The sequence below is a fragment of the Pollicipes pollicipes genome, unplaced genomic scaffold, assembly GCF_011947565.3.
Source record: "Pollicipes pollicipes isolate AB1234 unplaced genomic scaffold, Ppol_2.1 Scaffold_2180;HRSCAF=2547_pilon_pilon_pilon, whole genome shotgun sequence".
NCBI classification, from domain to species: Eukaryota; Metazoa; Arthropoda; class Thecostraca; order Pollicipedomorpha; family Pollicipedidae; genus Pollicipes; species Pollicipes pollicipes.
The window spans coordinates 36,374-45,176 of NW_023596066.1; the positions used below are offsets into that span (position 1 = coordinate 36,374).

Sequence of the window (8,803 nt, forward strand, 5' to 3'; positions counted from 1 at the left end):
TGTTATGTTGGTCATGCCTTCCAAACATGTGCATGCATATCACCGCCATGTTACTGACTGTCTGACCGACCATGTTGTAAGATGTGCTGCGCTTGTAGTTCGAAATTTGCTGCCACCTCCATGGCTTAGCTGAACCTGAACTTAGCTTCGAGGAACAAGGCCCGCGGAAGCCAAGTTTCAGGTCGCTGCCATGTGCTGGCTGGGTGGCCAGTCTAAGAAGATAGCTATGTTATGCTCGTTAGGCCTGTATAAGCATTCGGGTACAGGGCCCTAACGCCACGTTCTCAGTGCAAGCTGTATGCGTACATTTGTGACGGATTGAAAACGCCTGCCTTGCGCTTCGCCACTGCGGCAATCGTATGCAATACATCTAATGATACGACTTGTCTTTACATATCAAGCGAATGCGAAAACATGGAAGAGGTAGCGACGGCATCGGCCCACCTTATCTGTTCGAAAGATCTGACATTAACTCCATGGTGTTGCATGCAACAAGGACCACGTTACATGAAAAAATGTCATATTCTGCTGAGAACCCATTTGTGTGGCCCTGAGCACCACATGAATCATGTCAAATACAGGGTGAATTCCCAACCCAAACAAAAATGGATAGAATCCCACTGCAGCCTGTCCAGTAGTCATTGTGTGGGAACAGTACATACCTGTTTCATTGCAGTGCTGTCATCAAAGGAAGTGATTGCCATGTGATGGTCAAACTCTTCAGCTCACCATAGAGCCAGGTGGAACAAAAGCCATTGTTTTGGCAAGGTGGCTTTGGCTGCTGAGAGCAACCAAAACAAATAATATGACTGTTGAGCTAGGTGTGCGATGAATACCTAGAGACCCTGCCATGACCCAGTGACATCGCCAGGATCGAATGTTGGATGAGAGGCAAATACTGGATGGAAACCAAAACCCATAACATATTAGATCTGCCCCTGGTATTAACAGCAGGCAACATAAGTCACAGTCAGCTGGCTGCTCCCATGCATCTCATCACGCCCACAATCTTTTGTTTCATTCCTCCATGTCCACACAATCATAGCAAACCAACATTCAGTGACTGCCATGAGCAGTGACGGCAAGCCTGAAGCAAGCATTGCAAGTTTCTTTGAAATATAGTTTTGAATGTGGTATGCACTGATATATGGAATAAATGTTTAGTTGAAAAAATGAGAAGAGAAAGCCCACTTTTGGGGACCCTTCCAAAACTCCTGCGGTGCTGCAACATGAAATAATGGCATCGAGTGAGATTTTGTGCTAAAAATAGCTAACCATCACTTGCCCCAAAGTGCTAGTCACTACATTCCCACCATTGTGGATGTCTGTCAGGTTTAAGAAGATAGCATAATACCTCAACTTAAAAATGCATGAACGGCATGGAGATCTCTAGCAAACCAGTTTTTCAGGCCAACATTTCATTTGTAAATACCAAATATAACCTCTCGCACTGCTTAAAGCCTTTAATAACTAACCATAATTTTAAACAATGGTATGGAGGCATGCAAAATTAGTTATCTTAATTCATCTCACCATTTTCATAGGAACAATTTTGACAAGCTCTTGTGTGCCTTACCCCCTGGAACATTATGGAGCCATTATGGAGAGAATAAACTGCTTTTTCAAACCTTTAAGTTGTTAGTTCTTGCCGCATGCTCAAGCCATTGCAGCTTTCTGGTGCTTGCTCTCATATGTACGTAGGCTACATAAAAAACAACCATTCTGGTACCGGGCCCCATGTCCATGTAACAATATTAATCAACACTGCCAGCATGCAGAATGGCATGCATTATAATCATGTCATAATGCATGGCATGCATTATAAGCATGAACAGCGATTTGAACAGACAATTTGTTCACAACAAAACAGAAAGCAGAATTTGTTCATGGAACAAACACCTTGTTGCAGTAAACAGAAAATCAAATCTCCATAGCCAGTTTGACAATAGGCATTTGTCATAAGACAGCGAAGATATCAATCATGCAATACTTAATCGGACCCGGGGATCGTATTGTCCGTTATCATATTGTGATCAAACGCAATACCTCAATCCCCTCAATCTCGGTAAACACTGCACAGCAACAGCTGGAGCCGCAAACAATTTCCACTATCCAAACCACGAAGCACAGCTGCGACGCTCAGCGCCAGTCTCATAATCCGAAGGCCGTGAGTTCGATACTCAACTGTGGCACGTTTTAAGGAACCCACGGATTATGCCGGTTCTCGAATCATATTACTCAGCAGACATGGGATCCTTCCGCTATCCTTCCCCTAAGTAACACGAGCGTCCGTTTTCGCCGGCGCGTAGCTCAAGAACTAGAGGGGTTAATTAAGTCTTCGGAAGGACAGGATTGGTAACAGCATTGAGAGGTTTCCAGGCGAATATTTCACTTCAAAACCCCATACACATGTGGAACACTCCCTTTAGGTGAGACCATGAAGCCGTTAACAACACCCATCACCTTACGACCTTTGTTGCATATGTCGCAGGTTCTCTTCCAAACCTTTCCAAGGACGTAGTATGACCCAATTGTGTGCACGAACCCCAGAATGCAGCTATTTTCGGAGAATGTTTGAAGGCCATTTTGGCATTCACGACGTCATAACAACGTCGGTTAAATCCTGCCATTCCACAAACCGTGCGGTAATCAAGGCCAAGAACAAGATACTGGCCGAGGCCATTCATATATGACGTTTGTGGGCAAGGTTTCCAGGTATAACGGTCGTCAATTAGCCCACAGTCCATGCCGTGAAAGGTACCATGACGTTATCAAACAATGGCGTACCGAGGAGCATATTTACTTAGCGGAGAAAAGGTGTTGTCCTACAGAAGTATTTTCCGGTTAGCTTTACCAATACCTACAAGTGAGCTTATTGCATGATAGCTGATGCCTGTTTCAATATCTTCAGAGATCTAAAAATATGTCAATATCTTCATAGATATCAATACCTCTAAATGTCTATCAACATTTGCATTCCCTTTAACGCCAATATTAAAGGAAATGTTTCACATTTGAATATATTGAGGAAAGCATCAGATATAATGGGAACAACTTACTTGAAACTGTTGGTTGCCTTTCAAGGCTCAAAAAACGACCGCAAGCACCAAAATTCCAAAGTTTGTAAAAATGCGCCCTATTACGTCATGGCTTGATGGCGTCATGGAATCGTATTCTGATGACAGCATTACCTGACAGCACCTGGCAGCCAGACCTAAAGAATACCTCGAAACGCGCGAAAACTGACGCCTGCCGGCCATTCTCGTCGCGGGTGCTGTGGCGGATGGCGGATTAGAGCATAGCTTGTTTGTGAATTTTTGTACTGGTACTGGTCGTGGGGAAAGCTTTGGTGGGCTGATTGACCATACACAACGTAGCAATCGCCAGCTTTTATGGCAGATTATTCATATCACAGCTGCTACTGTTCATATGCCGTAAAAACTGTCCTATAGTGTAATGAATCTCTTACCGAAACCTGCTAACGACTGTTGAGGACGTCAATACTGTGTCGTCTTACCCTATCCTCGTCTGCAGTGCTGTGGTCCTGACACTGAAGTCTTGGAACAGAAGCTGAGCCAAATGCGAGGAAAGCGCCAAGGCGCGGAGCGTCGTGAAGGACCTTCACGGTCTCAGTTGAATGAGGTGTGCGTTACGTAGGGCATGGGTTGCGATGTGGTTGTAGGCTTTCTAAATGACGTCATATGAGGAACACCAAGATATTAGGCATCTTAAAACGTGCCCCGGGTGAGGATCGAACTCACGGCCTTCAGATTATGAGACTGACGCGCTGCCTACTGCGCTACCGAGGCCTGCAGCACGCAAAATCAGTGGTGTGGGAACAGGGGGGGGGGGGGAGGGGAGGGAGGGGGCAGAGAGGCCATGCCCCCCGCACACTTTTCAATGTGGGGGGAAGCAGTGCTAACTGCCCCCCCCCCGCACTCGTCAGATTAAGGTTGCGTTTAGCTTACTTTTGCACTACATTAAACATACATGCCGACTTGCGTAGTTCACCAGCCATCATCCTCATGATTCGTCATCTTTTCCGCTTGCTTATTGGCTATCGCTTGTGTCACGCGGCCACAGGCCGGTGTCGCGCGGCGTATGGAGACTGCAACGCCGGGCGTCGGTGCCGTTGTTTGATCTGGGGAAGGCGCCTATGTAGTCCCCTTATGTTATCCATGAGGTCTTTTGTGCATTGAACGGGCGCCGGAATGTCATGACTGATTGGCGTCAAAATCGTTATCTGAGAACGCCATTACCTTTATTTTTTTAGGCGTGCCCAATTCCTGGGGCTCTCTTCATTTCGCAGCGGTACCCGAATTCCTTGGATCCCACATACAGCCCCAAAACGTTGTTTTTTTAGAGGCCCCCAATTTCAGGACCATTATTGTTTGATGCTTTTCCCTTGACAAAATCGGGGATCGGTTCATTCCGTGAAGCAACGCTAGCACCTTCATTTCTGGACAACATAGCCTTATTTTCAAGATGTAACTAATTGAACCGGGCATACGAAGGGCCAAAACATGATTTCAAGCGGCATCAACTTTCAGCCCTTCGGCAGCTAGATACTTTACCGAGTTTGCCGTGCATCTGGACGCACATTACTCCGGTATCTACATACTTTTCATTGACAACAGACAGCACATACGAGGGGTACCACAAAGGAACCTTAAGCCATAGTTTTCGAGGAGCACGAAACTCCAGGGGGCACCGGAATGCCATGTCTCACTTTTCACGAAATTGTGGGTCGGCTTCTTCGTAAAAGAAACGCTGTAACCTTCATTTCGGGTCAGGTAATCTATATTTGTTATTGATGTGAACTTCTATGGGTCATCACAACCGGCCAAACATTTTTGTTTTTACAAGAAACTTCATTCCAATGACCACGATCAGGGGCGCACGCGAGGGGCACTTAGGTCTAGAGGAGTCCTCCCCCCAGAAGGGGAATCCATATATATATATATATATATATATATATATATATATAATAGTCGGCTCCGTGTCGATATGGACCCTGGGGCCCTTTTCCCAAACAGAGGCGGGTCGGGAGCCTGCAAAGCTCACGCGGACGCCCCCGTTGCATTTTTTCGGGGTCCTGAAACAATGAAGCCTCGATGGTGGTCAGTGGTCCAGAATGCCTAACAGGGACCCAGGACCATAGCACTGAACGAGATGCTCTCCGCCATGGTTCGGCAAGGGCTCTGATAAGCCGAACTGGGGTCAATGCGTCATTTATTGGACCCCTGCAGCGATAAGACATCCTTTTGCGTCAGCACTGACCCGGTGTTCGATGGTGATGATGATGCCCAGGTCACAGGGCCTATCGCATCACGGAAGAACACTATTGTATGATTTATGCTATTCATGACCTACAGATCGAACAGGGGCCACGAACAGGGCCCGGCCGCCGTATCGCCAGAGTGGCAGCGGCTAAGAGACCGGGCTGGGACGTAAGGGTCTTACCGGTCCTGACAGGCGGAATTAATTGAGCAATTTTGAAGTTGATCTTTGATCTCTGATAGCAAGTTACAAACTGATTGCTTACGATAAGGTTGACGAGCGTCCACTTTCAACTCCATATTATTTGCAATGTCCCATAGCATTTTTCTAAACGATTCTTCATAGCTCCCTGGAATTTTTGATATCACTGCGGAAATTTCGACATGTGATCACAGCCTTCCAAGAAAAACGCTAGCCATGGGAAACGCTCATCTACAGAACGCTAAATCGCCAACTTTGGGAGGAAATTCTGCTGAAATTGCCGCCTTTCCGTTCATGTCCAGGACACATGTGTGGAAAAAGGAGGAAAGTATGTTATAAAATCTATTAGCCACGACATTTTGGAAGATATAGCTGCAGTGCAGAAAAGGGGAGGATGGTAATCAATAAAGATATCAAAGGCGGTATATACTCTGTCGTGTCAAGGTACGTCAAGCCAGAAAGCTAGACAGGAGTGAGACGGGTGGGGACAGTGGGCCCAACAATTGCCTTTCCATTTACTTATTATGAGGCCACTTGTGTCTTAAGCAAAGCACACGTTTTCAAGCAGCGACTTATTTGTTGCTCGCGGGCACCGCCAGTTCCAACGTTGGAATGCAGGAATTGTAAACACTTTTTATCATGTGTAGGTGAATCTTTTGCCCCCCAACACCCTTTCTTCACCTTGTTAATGTGTTGGTACGCCGGTACCAAGGCACGTACCAGAGGTACCGTTTTCCTGAAAGGTTTTATGGAAGGGGAAATCCACGGTCCAAAGACGGACCAGCTTGTGCTTCAAAACGTGTCGAAAAAACTCAGGTTGAGGAAAAATTCCGATTTTTCTTTCAAATATGACGTAAGTACTGCCTACATTAATGAACCCCAGTCATTTCTTGTATCGCTACATTCCTTCACTCACATCGGATGAAAAGAAATAAAAAGATCATGTGCAGGTAATGTATATCACAGACTTTCGTGAGAGCATTCACAATTTACAAAAACGCCCATCGATGCCCGCTAATGTTGAACTATCACTTTGTTTGACGACTGTAGATAGCCGGGTAGTGCGTGGTAGGGAGGCCGTCGTAAATAGGTAAATGAGGAGTATGCCACGCAACTTGGAAACGGTTTGTAAGGTAGCAGTGCAACTTGTCCAGCAAACCAGATAAGACAATACTAATAGCCTCGTTCCTCGTAGAATAACCAGGATAATGGGGAGGCAATGGGATTCTCCTGTGGGATTTTTTTTCTCAGAGTCGCTTATTCATGGTCCATCTATGTATCTGTCTATCCATCCGTATCTCCATTTTCCTGGATATTTACGAGAGATAAGGCTTTATGTACAGTCTTATCTCTATTCATATTATTCCTCGCAAATACACTTCAGAAGCTACTTAACCATGTCAGCATCTTGCCTCGATCATCATTTGCTCAGGCAAGACACCACCAAGCGTAGTCCTTAAATCGAACATTTATTTGGCTTATGACGATAATCTCAAAGACTTTGGATTATTTTGACCTTTTGAAGGCAAGAGAGTGCTATTGGCCTGATATGATCCTAGTGACCTCCTGCTTAGAAGAAGCATCCAGCCTCAAGCTGGTTGTATGCAGAGGTCCGGGAGGACTTTGTACACCAATCTCAGCATTGACTACGTTTCATCCATTTCGAACCGTCTGTCGCTACCTAAAGATCCAAAAAATTAATAAATTATTTCATATACCGGCCTACAAAACCAGAAAATTTTGAACCTCAAGCCCTTAACACACACACACACCACACACACACACACACACACACCACACACACCCCCACACCACACAACACACCCCACACACACACACACACACACCCACACACACACACACACACCCACACACACACACACACCCACACACAAACACACACCACACACACACCACACACCACACACACACACACACACACACACACACACACACACACACACCACACACACACACACACACACACCACACACACACACACCCACACACCACACAACACACACACACCACCACACACACACACACACACACACACACACACCACACACACACACCCACACACACACACACACCCACACACACACACAACACACCACCACACACACACACACCCACACCACACAACACACACCACACCACACACACACACCACACCCACACCACACACACACCACACACACACACCACACACACACACACAACACACACACACACACACACACACACCACCCACACACACACACACACACCACACACACACACACACCCACAAACACACACACACACACACACACACCACACACACACACACCCACACACACACACACATACAGGATTTAGGCCTCCATCAACTCGTAAACTGTCCTCAGAGCGAACCGGAGTGCCGAAGCAGATGAACAGATAGGGCCCCAGACAGAGCGTGGCGCCTCCATTCAAATAAGTACCCAATAAAGTACCCAAGGCCCAGTATGAAGGACCCCCGAAAGATCGAGTGTACCCGTGCAGGCTATCAGATGGCCACTGACAGGAACGTTGGGCCCTACCTTGAAATGCCCAGACCCAATATGCCCCCGAACAATCCATTGTGCCCGAGAAGATGAACAGATAGGGCCCCTACAAGTGAGTGGGGCTCTCTAAAACCCAATGCGCAGGGCTTCCGAACAATCCGATGTGTCCAAGCAGGTTAATTGGGAGAGCCCCGAACGACCAATTAAGCCTAAGCAGGTTGCAGATGGGCTTCAGATAAAAGTGTAGACCCCTAAGCAAGCGATAGAGGGTATATACTAAGTCTGTCTGTAGGTTAACTGAGAGCAACGTGAAGGGCCCCTGAACAAAGGAGGATACCCCGACAGATTAACATATGGGTACCGCGGCTAAAGCGTATGGAGCCTTTTGGGCGATAGAGAATAAGAAGAAAACACATTTTTGACAATAGTGCTCTGACATGCTAGCAGGAAGTGCTCAACAACAGCACAGGGCCCTCCGAGCAAATACAAAGAAATCAGGGACAACGTAGAAGCTTTTTTAACGATCGGATTGGCCCAGCAAGCGAACTTACAGGGCCCCGGGAACACTGTAGGATTTCTGTACAGCATAATGAGCATTAAACGCTCTCAGTTACCACCGTCTCAATTAATGAAGAGCAACTGTTGTCTACTCGCGGGCCCTCCACTTTCGCTTGTGATTGTTCTTGGCCGCCTGGAAACGCGACGACGTCCAATTTTGTTGCGTTTTGTGCAAGTAACTGCGTCTGTTCGACCCTCTATGGCCCCTTTGGAGCCCGAAGGTAGCATCAGGGCTT

General features: G+C 46.7%; 1 non-coding gene across 1 annotated transcript; it reads right to left on the reverse strand.

Moving 5' to 3' along the window:
* Nucleotides 1-3,736: 3,736 nt before the first annotated feature.
* On the reverse strand, nt 3,737-3,809 carry TRNAM-CAU (transfer RNA methionine (anticodon CAU)). The gene has a single exon. It is a non-coding gene; the product is annotated as a tRNA-Met (tRNA).
* Nucleotides 3,810-8,803: the final 4,994 nt, after the last annotated feature.